The following is an 11547-nucleotide window of genomic DNA, read 5'->3' as shown; positions in this document are numbered from 1 at the left end:
CGGTTTAATATGCGCAAACAGGGAACTACTGAGACTGTTGATGCGTTCGTTACTGCCCTGCATGCATTAGCTGAACACTGCAATTATGGACAACTGCATGATGAGCTGATAAGAGACAGGATAGTAGTGGGGCTGGCTGACACAAGACTTTCAGAACGCATGCAAATGGAGAAGAATTTAGACCTGGAAAAAGCCATAAACATGGCAAGACAATCAGAGGAGATTAAAAAGCAACAAAACACACTGAGGAATGAAACAAGTGCTGTAATGCAGATGGATGGCAGCTCTGTGGACAGAGTTTTTAAGAGCAGGCAGCAGAAGGAAAGGCCCATTGACAGCAAATACACAAACAGTGGAGCTAAGCCTCGCTTTAACAGCAGATATAAAAATCCACGGAGCTCCCAGTGCTACAACTGTGGAGGCTCTCCTCACCCCAAACATGAGTGCCCTGCCAACGATGCCAAGTGCCACTCCTGTGGAAGAAAGGGCCACTTTCAGCGTGTTTGTCGTACAGACAAGACTGTTCAGAGTATTGAGGATGTAGAGGAGAAAAGCTACTTCCTGAGCTCTGTGTCTTCTGATAATGCTGCATGGACTGCCAATATAAAAGTTATGGACAAAACCATCTCATTCAAACTTGACACTGGAGCAGATGTAACTGCGATGTCACAGACTAGTTTTAACAGCATGTTTTCTGGTGCACTGAAGCCTGTTCTCCAGAAACCGGAGAGACCTTTGTTCGGTCCAGGACGGATCCCGCTGGACGTGTCGGGTTTCACCAGACTGCAGCTCAAGTATGGAGCTAAAGAGACCATGGATAAGGTGTATGTGGTCAAGAACTTAAGCACGCCTTTGCTTGGGTTGCCAGCCATTATATCCCTTGGCTTAATCAAGCGGGTCGACAGTATGACCATGGACACTCTCAAGGCAGACTACCCCAAACTGTGTAGTGGGCTGGGCAATATACAACGGCCCTACCACATAAAGCTTAAACCAGACGCTGTTCCGTTCTCACTGAAAACCCCCAGGAGAATTCCCCTGCCGCTGATGGGGAAAGTTAAAGAAGAGCTCCTACGCATGGAAAAGTTGGGCGTCATCAGTCGCGTAGAGGGGCCAACAGCGTGGTGTGCTGGCATAGTGGTCGTACCCAAGAAGAACAGTCCAAAACTGCGTCTATGTGTGGACTATACTGGCCTGAATGAGTATGTGTGCCGTGAAAAGTACATTCTGCCATCTGTGGAGCAGAGTCTTGGGATGCTTGCTGGGGCCAAAGTGTTCAGCAAATTGGACGCCAACATGGGGTTCTGGCAGGTTCCCCTAACTAAAGAATCCTCCAAGTACACCACATTCATAACACCCTTTGGGCGGTTCCACTTCAACCGTCTTCCCTTCGGCATCAACTCAGCACCTGAGCACTTCCAGTGCACAATGGCCGAAGTCATAGAGGGGCTAGCAGGTGTGGTTTGCCACATCGATGACCTGCTGGTGTGGGGTCAGGACCAAGAGGAGCATGACGCTCGTCTCCTCGCCGTGCTTCAGAAAGTGGAAGAGGCAGGCATCACTTTAAATCTGGAAAAGTGTGAACTCTCCAAAAGCAAGGTGGCCTTCTTGGGGCACATCATCGCAGCCTCAGGCATCAGCCCTGACCCAAGCAAGACTGAGGCCATCACAGAGATGAAGGAGCCGACATATGTGGGCGAGTTAAGGAGTTTTCTTGGCATGGTCAACCAAATGGGGAAATTTATTCCCCAGCTGGCAGAAAAGGATAAAGCGCTCCGTGACCTCCTCTCGAAAAAGAACTGTTGGCTGTGGGGCGTGGACCAGGATACAGCATTCAAAGAGCTAAAGGAAGCTTTGTCCTCTCCTCCAGTGCTGGCCATGTACGATCCGAACAGAGAGACTAAAGTATCAGCCGATGCCTCATCTTATGGCCTGGGTGGGGTTCTTCTTCAGAAATGGGAGGAGGACTGGCGGTGTGTGATTTATGCGTCAAGGTCACTCTCTCCAACTGAACAACGCTACGCGCAAGTTGAAAAGGAGGCTCTGGGCCTCACATGGGCATGCGAGCGGTTCCGAGATTTCCTATTAGGGAAACATTTTTGTCTGGAGACTGACCATAAACCCCTTCTTTCTCTACTTGGAGCGCAAGCACTGGATCTTTTGCCACCAAGAATCCAGCGCTTCAGAATGCGGCTAATGCGCTACTCGTATTCAATAGTGCATGTGCCAGGAAAGTTACTCTGGACGGCAGACACACTGTCGCGCTCGCCAGTGAGAGTGCACTCGACTTCGGAGGAACAAGAGTTGATGGAGAGCACTAACATATATGTGGACTGTATTATGGAAAATCTACCGGTCAGTCCGTCATATGCGGAAAACCTGAAAGAGCAGCTGAAGGCCGACAGCGTATGTTCACGTGTCATGAAGCTGTGCACAGAGGGATGGCCAGCACATGCAAAACAGGAACCGCTGCTGAAAAACTATTGGACTGAGAGAGCCACACTCACAGTGCAGGATGGTTTATTGCTGAAAGACACACGGCTTGTTATACCTGCAGCAATGCGCAACAACGTGCTAGCCAAACTTCACGAAGGACATCAAGGTGTTGTGAAATGCAAAGCACGTGCTCGCCAGTCTGTGTGGTGGCCAGGACTCAGCCAACAAGTGAATGAAATGGTACTGAATTGCAGAACGTGTCTACATGAGCGTCTCAACCCCAATGAGCCACTCATTCCATCGGACTTTCCAGACCGACCATGGCAGAAGTTGGGAGCAGACCTCTTCCAACTGGGAAGTAGAATGTACCTACTTGTTGTTGACTATTTCTCCAGGTATGTTGAGATTGCACTCTTATCTCACACCAGGTCTGCTGATGTTATCACACATTTAAAATCGATCTTTGCTCGCCATGGCATCCCAGAGGTCATGATGTCAGATAACGGGCCTCAGTTCTCTGGACAAGTTTTTGCTTCCTTTGCGGCCGGATATGGTTTCAAACACGTTACCAGTAGCCCTCGGTTTCCACAAAGTAATGGCGAAGCTGAACGTGCTGTCCAAACGGTGAAAAGTCTTCTGAAGAAGGCAGCTGATCCCTACCTGGCTCTACTCGCTTATAGAGCCACTCCTCTTCAGAATGGCTACAGCCCGGCTCAGCTCCTCATGGGCCGGCGTCTACGCACCACGGTGCCATCGCTTTCCTCTCAGCTGGATCCTGCTCTGCCTGACAGCTGCACGCCGGTTCGGCAGGAAAGGGGGAAGAGGATGCGTGATGCTGAAAATTACAATAGGCGTCACCGTACAAAGACTCTCAGGGATCTGACGCCAGGAGAACATGTATGGGTCACTGACGTAAAATCACCTGGGACTGTGATCAAGACCCACTCCGCTCCAAGATCTTACCTCGTGGACTTACCCCAGGGTGTGGTGAGACGCAACCGCATACACCTGGTTCCTGAACAGACACCTGCACAGGACAGGTCTGCACCACAGCAACAGGTGACAGGGCCAGTTCCTGAGCAGGCTCCCATGTCGCCCGCGGTGGCATCTCCAGCCTCCCCTACAGAGACTAACACTCTCAGAACTAGATCTGGGAGAGCTGTAGTTAAGCCAATTAGGCTTAATCTGTGAAGTACAGTCCTGTGTTATGATGGTTCATGTAAGAGATGTTGCAGGATAGGGAGTTCAGTTTCATAGCAACAAGTTAGGGATTCAGAAGCTTTTGGTTGCATAATTGATGTGTTTGTTTCAGGGTATATATGGTTGTTACTAAACTGTCTAACCTTGTTATTCCTTGCAGGGTTTGTATGTTTTCGAATGTGTGTTCTGTGTTCTCGTAAAAGGGGAGATGTGGTGTTGGGGTTTTGTTAACAAATGACAGTTGTGTTCTTGAACGTCACTTGAAGCTGATGCATGCTGAATGGTTAAGGACCAATGGGATGAGGCCAAGAGGGTCATGTGACTTAGGTTGGGGAACGTGAGGTTGTTCAATAAAAATAGTTATCACGTCAGCTCACAGTTTGTCCCACGCGAGTCTTTATTGAAACATAAAGACACGACAATCGCTTCTCGGCCTTTTGGCTAAGATCAAGTGTAGTATCTGTTCTTATCAGTTTAATATCTGATATGTCCTCTATTAGAGGACACCATATTAAGCGGATTTTTAGAACTGGGGGCTGAGAAAGGGGCTTGCCTCACTCGCTCTACGCATCGACCTGGTATTGCAGTGCTGCCATGAACGGTGCACCCTCCTTCTGCGTTGTGTAAAACCAATGACTGTTGCATGCTGACTGGAGATCAGTGTGGGTGATATTCTGAGATGAACCAGGACTGACAGTCTTGTTGTCAGAAATGGGGTCGGTCTGACTTTCAATGAGAAGGTAGATTGTCTTGCTTCACTTCAGATCGTATAAATCTTTCGCCTTTTACTAAAGATTTCCGTGGAGTGGAACAACGAGAGTTGAAGTCAATTCTTTACGCCCTGCTAAAGTGGGGCGTCATTTTCCTGTGAAAAAAAGTATTTGTTATTTCCGATTAAGTGTCGTGTAGTGTACACGTGGCTGATGTGGGACGCAATCCTTCTTATTTACACTGTAGGCCTTTGATCAACTTGTGCTTTGATGTTAGAATTTTAACATTAAATCTATGGCTGCAGCATGGATCAGTGTTTCTCACTGATGGCAGCGTCTTCTTCAACTGCTCAGGAGGCGATGCACCGCCTTGATGGACAAATAATTTTCCTGCTGTGTCATAAAGCAAACACATCGTGTTTAACTCCAGATGTGGTCAAAAACAAGATCCTTCATGAGCTCACTGCATTTAGAGGGAGGGATGACAGGCTGAAGGCACAGTAGCATAGCATAGGAGCAAAGCATAGTTAGCTCTGGCTAAACCTTCCTTTACACAGGATGAGCTGATAGACTCATCTGGGTCAGTTGTTTCCCTGCCAGTGCTGTCCATGGGCTGAAACATCACGAAAAACCTGAGATTCCAGGAAGCCAGTTTTATCTTTCTAGTTTGGTCCTCAACTGCACAGAAATGAGTCAAATGAGTTAGATCCAGAGGGATAAATTCTTTCATTTTGTCTCCATGACCTCAGCTCACATTGTTACTCTTAAATTGTATTTTACAAATTCAAATCATTGATCTGAATAAATCAATTTTTACATCGTAAAGCTCCACTTGATCCGTGGAATACGATTTCAGCTATGAGAGAGCTTTGTGTGTTTCACTGCTGTGGTGGAAACCCGTCAAGAGGTGGAGGAATACGCTAGTCTTCACGATGACGCCTTGCTTCTTCCCCTGGGCACATTTGGAGCGGCAGCACCCCCTCCCCTGGAGGGGAAAAGGGAAAACGTCCAGAGTTTCAAAACATCAAAGCATACAGGCATGACACAATACCAAACCATTGTGAACTCAAAGCATAACATCAAAGCAAAGCAGCATTGCACGGTGGTTCTTACTGTTGTCGGAGGTGCCGAACCCCACCAGTTTCATATGCACATTCGCCGAACCCATCTTTAGTGGGGAAAAAAATAAAATGTGATTTCTTTCAAATTCAAGACATATTTATATGATTTTTTTTAATGGTGCATAAAATGAACCGTGTGTGATCATCATCAAAGTGTGGGTGCCCGGGAGGTGGTGGAGAGCCGGGTTGTGTCGGTCGGGCCTCGCCGGACTGGGGCCAGAGTGTGGGTGCCCTGGAGGTGGTGGAGAGACGGGTTGTAGCGGTCTGGCCTCGCCGGACTGGGGCCAGAGTGTGGGTGCCCTGGAGGTGGTGGAGAGACGGGTTGTAGCGGTCTGGCCTCGCCGGACGGGGGCCAGAATGTGGGGTAGGGGGGGGCATCTCCCTCTTCAGCCCAGCGTGGGTGAGGTGAGGTCGGGCAGTGTTCTGCGACGGGTGGGTGGGCCTTGGGAGATGGGCAACCCCCCAACTTCCAGAGTGTCAAGGGGGCCAGCGTGCTTTTCGCCTCCCAGCATCGGACACCAGGCCTGGGCACGAGCGGCACGGCGGCACCCCCTCCCCTGGAGGGGAAAAGGGAAAACGTCCAGAGTTTTAAAACAGCTATGAGAGAGCTTTGTGTGTTTCACTACTGTGGTGGAAACCCGTCAAGAGGTGGAGAATACGCTACTCTTCACGATGACGCCTTGCCTCTTCCTCACCTGAGCAGGAAACTGTCAGGTTTGAGACGCCGTAAAAGAGTGAAAATCAGAACCAAGTCCTAAATATTCCACACCACTAAACATTTACTTGACTTGCGGTAGGACAGGAGACTGGTATCTTTCTTTCAGCAAGGGAGAATGGAGCTGCTCGAGCAGCGCCCTCTACTCTCCCAGCAAGGGAGAGTGGTCGCTTGCTAGCTTCGTCCTCGATTCTCAGAGAAACAGTTCTCTCCCAGCTGGTTTTATTAGCAGATAAGAATGTGTACGTGCGTAAATCACCCAGACATGAAGACTCCAACCTTGAGTAGATAGCTCTTCCAGACAACACAAGGTGTTCACTTCTTCAGTCTCGTCAGCATATAACAGATATACGATTGTCACATACGTTATGATTACAGTGAGAATCGATTATGAATCAATGATTATAAATGGCATTAAAAGAACCATGACATAATTAATGCTACTGATTGGTGAATTAATGATAAACATATTTGCAGATTTATCTAACAGAAACCACCATCACCTGGACATCCAGGATCCACCCTGTCAAGACCAAAATGATCAACAGGGTATAATATAGTCAATGTGAGCTTCGGACCACAAGCCGAGTTTGAATCAGCAGCTTTTACTATAGTCAGCATGTGTCTGCACCACGACCTGAGGGATAGGCTTCAGGCAGTTGGCACCTGCGCCAAACGAGGTGGGCTCATCGCTTCTCGGCCTTTTGGCTAAGATCAAGTGTAGTATCTGTTCTTATCAGTTTAATATCTGATATGTCCTCTATTAGAGGATACCATATTAAGCAGATTTTTAGAACTGGGAGCTGAGAAAGGGGCTTGCCTCACTCGCTCTGCACATTGACCTGGTATTGCAGTGCTGGCAGGAACGGTGCACCCTCCTCCTGCCTTGTGTAAAACCAATGACTGTTGCATGCTGACTGGAGGTCAGTGTGGGTGATATTCTGAGATGAACCAGGACTGAAAGTCTTGTTGTCAGAAATGGGGTCGGTCTGACTTTCAATGAGAGGTAGATCGCTCTTGCTTCACTTCAGATCGTATAAATCTTTCGCCTTTTACTAAAGATTTCCGTGGAGTGGAACAACGAGAGTTGAAGCCAATTTTTTACGCCCCGCTAAAGTGGGGCGTCCTTTCCCTGTGAAAAAAAGTATTTGTTATTTCCAATTAAGTGTAGTGTAGTGTACACGTGGCTAATGTGGGACGCAATCCTTCTTATATGCACTGTAGGCCTTTGATCAACTTGTGCTTTGATGTTAGAATTTTAACATTAAATCTATGGCTGCAGCATGGATCAGTGTTTCTCACTGATGGCAGCGTCTTCTTCAACTGCTCAGGAGGCGATGCACCGCCTTGATGGACAAATAATTTTCCTGCTGTGTCATAAAGCAAACACATCGTGTTTGACTCCAGATGTGGTCAAAAACAAGATCCTTCATGAGCTCACTGCATTTAGAGGGAGGGATGACAGGCTGAAGGCACAGTAGCATAGCATAGGAGCAAAGCATAGTTAGCTCTGGCTAAACCTTCCTTTACACAGGATGAGCTGATAGACTCATCTGGGTCAGTTGTTTCCCTGCCAGCGCTGTCCATGGGCTGAAACATCACGAAAAACCTGAGATTCCAGGAAGCCAGTTTTATCTTTCTAGTTTGGTCCTCAACTGCACAGAAATGAGTCAAATGAGTTAGATCCAGAGGGATCAATTCTTTCATTTTGTCTCCATGACCTCAGCTCAAATTGTTACTCTTAAATTGTATTTTACAAATTCAAATCATTGTTCTGAATAAATCAATTTTTACATCGTAAAGCTCCACTTGATCCGTGGAATACGATTTCAGCTATGAGAGAGCTTTGTGTGTTTCACTGCTGTGGTGGAAACCCGTCAAGAGGTGGAGGAATACGCTAGTCTTCACGATGACGCCTTGCCTCTTCCCCTGGGCACATTTGGAGCGGCAGCACCCCCTCCCCTGGAGGGGAAAAGGGAAAACGTCCAGAGTTTCAAAACATCAAAGCATACAGGCATTACACAATACCAAACCATTGTGAACTCAAAGCATAACATCAAAGCAAAGCAGCATTGCACGGTGGTTCTTACTGTTGTCGGAGGTGCCGAACCCCACCAGTTTCATATGCACATTCGCCGAACCCATCTTTAGTGGGGAAAAAAATAAAATGTGATTTCTTTCAAATTCAAGACATATTTATATGATTTTTTTTAATGGTGCATAAAATGAACCGTGTGTGATCATCATCAAAGTGTGGGTGCCCGGGAGGTGGTGGAGAGCCGGGTTGTGTCGGTCGGGCCTCGCCGGACTGGGGCCAGAGTGTGGGTGCCCTGGAGGTGGTGGAGAGATGGGTTGTAGCGGTCTGGCCTCGCCGGACAGGGGCCAGAGTGTGGGTGTCCTGGAGGTGGTGGAGAGACGGCTTGTGGCGGTCTGGCCTTGCCGGACGGGGGCCAGAGTGTGGGTGACTTGGAGGTGGTGGAGAGACAGGTTGTGGCGGTCTGGCCTTGCCGGACGGGGGCCAGAGTGTGGGTGCCTGGGAGGTGGTGGAGAGCCGGGTTGTGTCGGTCGGGCATCCCCGGACTGGGGCCAGAATGTGGGGTAGGGGGGGGCATCTCCCTCTTCAGCCCAGCGTGGGTGAGGTGAGGTTGGGCAGTGTTCTGCGACGGGCGGGTGGGCCTTGGGAGATGGGCAGAGAGGGAGAGGAGGGAAATGAGGGGAAACCCCCCAACTTCCAGAGTGTCAAGGGGGCCAGCGTGCTTTTCGCCTCCCAGCATCGGGCACCAGGCCTGGGCACGAGCGGCACGGCGGCACCCCCTCCCCTGGAGGGGAAAAGGGAAAACGTCCAGAGTTTCAAAACAGCTATGAGAGAGCTTTGTGTGTTTCACTGCTGTGGTGGAAACCCGTCAAGAGGTGGAGAATACGCTACTCTTCACGATGACGCCTTGCCTCTTCCTCACCTGAGCAGGAAACTGTCAGGTTTGAGACGCCGTAAAAGAGTGAAAATCAGAACCAAGTCCTAAATATTCCACACCACTAAACATTTACTTGACTTGCGGTAAGACAGGAGACTGGTATCTTTCTTTCAGCAAGGGAGAATGGAGCTGCTCGAGCAGCGCCCTCTACTCTCCCAGCAAGGGAGAGTGGTCGCTTGCTAGCTTCGTCCTCGATTCTCAGAGAAACAGTTCTCTCCCAGCTGGTTTTATTAGCAGATAAGAATGTGTACATGCGTAAATCACCCAGACATGAAGACTCCAACCTTGAGTAGATAGCTCTTCCAGACAACACAAGGTGTTCACTTCTTCAGTCTCGTCAGCATATAACAGATATACGATTGTCACATACGTTATGATTACAGTGAGAATTGATTATGAATCAATGATTATAAATGGCATTAAAAGAACCATGACATAATTAATGCTACTGATTGGTGAATTAATGATAAACATATTTGCAGATTTATCTAACAGAAACCACCCCTGGGCACATTTGGAGCGGCAGCACCCCCTCCCCTGGAGGGGAAAAGGGAAAACGTCCAGAGTTTCAAAACATCAAAGCATACAGGCATTACACAATACCAAACCATTGTGAACTCAAAGCATAACATCAAAGCAAAACAGCATTGCACGGTGGTTCTTACTGTTGTCGGAGGTGCCGAACCCCACCAGTTTCATATGCACATTCGCCGAACCCATCTTTAGTGGGGAAAAAAATAAAATGTGATTTCTTTCAAATTCAAGACATATTTATATGATTTTTTTTAATGGTGCATAAAATGAACCGTGTGTGATCATCATCAAAGTGTGGGTGCCCGGGAGGTGGTGGAAAGCCGGGTTGTGTCGGTCGGGCCTCGCCGGACTGGGGCCAGAGTGTGGGTGCCCTGGAGGTGGTGGAGAGACGGGTTGTAGCGGTCTGGCCTCGCCGGACTGGGGCCAGAGTGTGGGTGCCCTGGAGGTGGTGGAGAGACGGCTTGTGGCGGTCTGGCCTCGCCGGACTGGGGCCAGAGTGTGGGTGACTTGGAGGTGGTGGAGAGACGGGTTGTGGCGGTCTGGCCTTGCCGGATGGGGGCCAGAGTGTGGGTGCCTGGGAGGTGGTGGAGAGCCGGGTTGTGTCGGTCGGGCATCCCCGGACTGGGGCCAGAATGTGGGGTAGGGGGGGGCATCTCCCTCTTCAGCCCAGCGTGGGTGAGGTGAGGTCGGGCAGTGTTCTGCGACGGGTGGGTGGGCCTTGGGAGATGGGCAGAGAGGGAGAGAGGGAGAGGAGGGACATCCAGGATCCACCCTGTCAAGACCAAAATGATCAACAGGGTATAATATAGTCAATGTGAGCTTCGGACCACAAGCCGAGTTTGAATCAGCAGCTTTTCCTATGGTCAGCATGTGTCTGCACCACGACCTGAGGGATAGGCTTCAGGCAGTTGGCACCTGCGCCAAACGAACCGGGCTCATCGCTTCTCGGCCTTTTGGCTAAGACAGTGATCACTCCTTGGCAGTAAGGTCTTTCCAAATTATTGGAAAAATCCCTTAGCTTGAGAGGAGGATATTGTTCTGTTTCTGTGTTAATTTGTTGTATTTTGCTCATTTCTTGCTTGTTTGCACTTTTTCCACTTGCACTTTAGGTCTACCTCAAGGTAAGTTTTAACATTTTTTATATTTTAAATTGTATTTTACCTGTTTTTAGCTAATTTATTGTTCTTGGTGGTGCCTCTCGCCATGTCGGCTGCACGTGCCGGCATGCGGAGGCACCACAGTGTGCGTTTTAAATTCAGGGAGGAGGGTGGGAGGCTCCTGGGGATGTCGAGGCTAGACTTCTCCAGGAAGCTAATCCAGCAGGCCCTAGGTTTTCAGCCAGATGACCTCCATTGTATTTTGACCCTCCCTTTTAACAAAGGTTTTGACGTAAGTTTTATGTCCGATTTATTACTGAAACAGTTTTGGATGAAGTACGAAAATGTGAAGACCCAGTTCTCTGTGTTCGAAATTGAGAAACTGACTGACAATAGCCTTAAAACGGTTATTGTCAGGATGTTCAATGAAATGGTGAACGCAGGAGACATTTTGGTTTGGCTGGGTAGATACTGCACGGTCAAAGGACAGGCTACCAAAGTGAGGGATGTGGATGGCATTTGGAACTGTGCCTGGAGGGTCCCCATTCAACAATGGGAGGACCCTCAGGGCTTCCAGGGCCTGAAGCATCTCCCGTCCATGATAGTCCTGGGAAACGACCGGGGCTACATCCACTATCAAGGACAGCCCAAGCTGTGCCACAAGTGTGGTGAGCATGGGCACCTTGCTGAGGCGTGTCCGCACATCATTTGTGGTAAATGTAGAGAGATTGGGCATACATTTGAGGAATGTACCAATGGCAG

General features: G+C 49.0%; 4 non-coding genes across 4 annotated transcripts; all 4 read left to right on the top strand.

The window, feature by feature from the left end:
* The first annotated feature begins 4057 nt into the window (after positions 1 to 4057).
* On the top strand, positions 4058 to 4248 carry LOC137912353 (U2 spliceosomal RNA). The gene has a single exon (XR_011106229.1). It is a non-coding gene; the product is annotated as a U2 spliceosomal RNA (small nuclear RNA).
* Positions 4249 to 4382: 134 nt separating this feature from the next.
* LOC137912463 (U5 spliceosomal RNA) lies at positions 4383 to 4493 on the top strand. The gene has a single exon (XR_011106320.1). It is a non-coding gene; the product is annotated as a U5 spliceosomal RNA (small nuclear RNA).
* A 2377-nt stretch (positions 4494 to 6870) lies between these two features.
* Positions 6871 to 7061, top strand: LOC137912389 (U2 spliceosomal RNA). The gene has a single exon (XR_011106263.1). It is a non-coding gene; the product is annotated as a U2 spliceosomal RNA (small nuclear RNA).
* A 133-nt stretch (positions 7062 to 7194) lies between these two features.
* Positions 7195 to 7306, top strand: LOC137912416 (U5 spliceosomal RNA). The gene has a single exon (XR_011106275.1). It is a non-coding gene; the product is annotated as a U5 spliceosomal RNA (small nuclear RNA).
* The last annotated feature ends 4241 nt before the right edge of the window (positions 7307 to 11547 follow it).

The sequence above is a fragment of the Brachionichthys hirsutus genome, unplaced genomic scaffold, assembly GCF_040956055.1.
Source record: "Brachionichthys hirsutus isolate HB-005 unplaced genomic scaffold, CSIRO-AGI_Bhir_v1 contig_1145, whole genome shotgun sequence".
In the NCBI taxonomy this organism is placed as follows: domain Eukaryota; kingdom Metazoa; phylum Chordata; class Actinopteri; order Lophiiformes; family Brachionichthyidae; genus Brachionichthys; species Brachionichthys hirsutus.
This window is presented reverse-complemented; position numbering and strand designations above follow the sequence as displayed.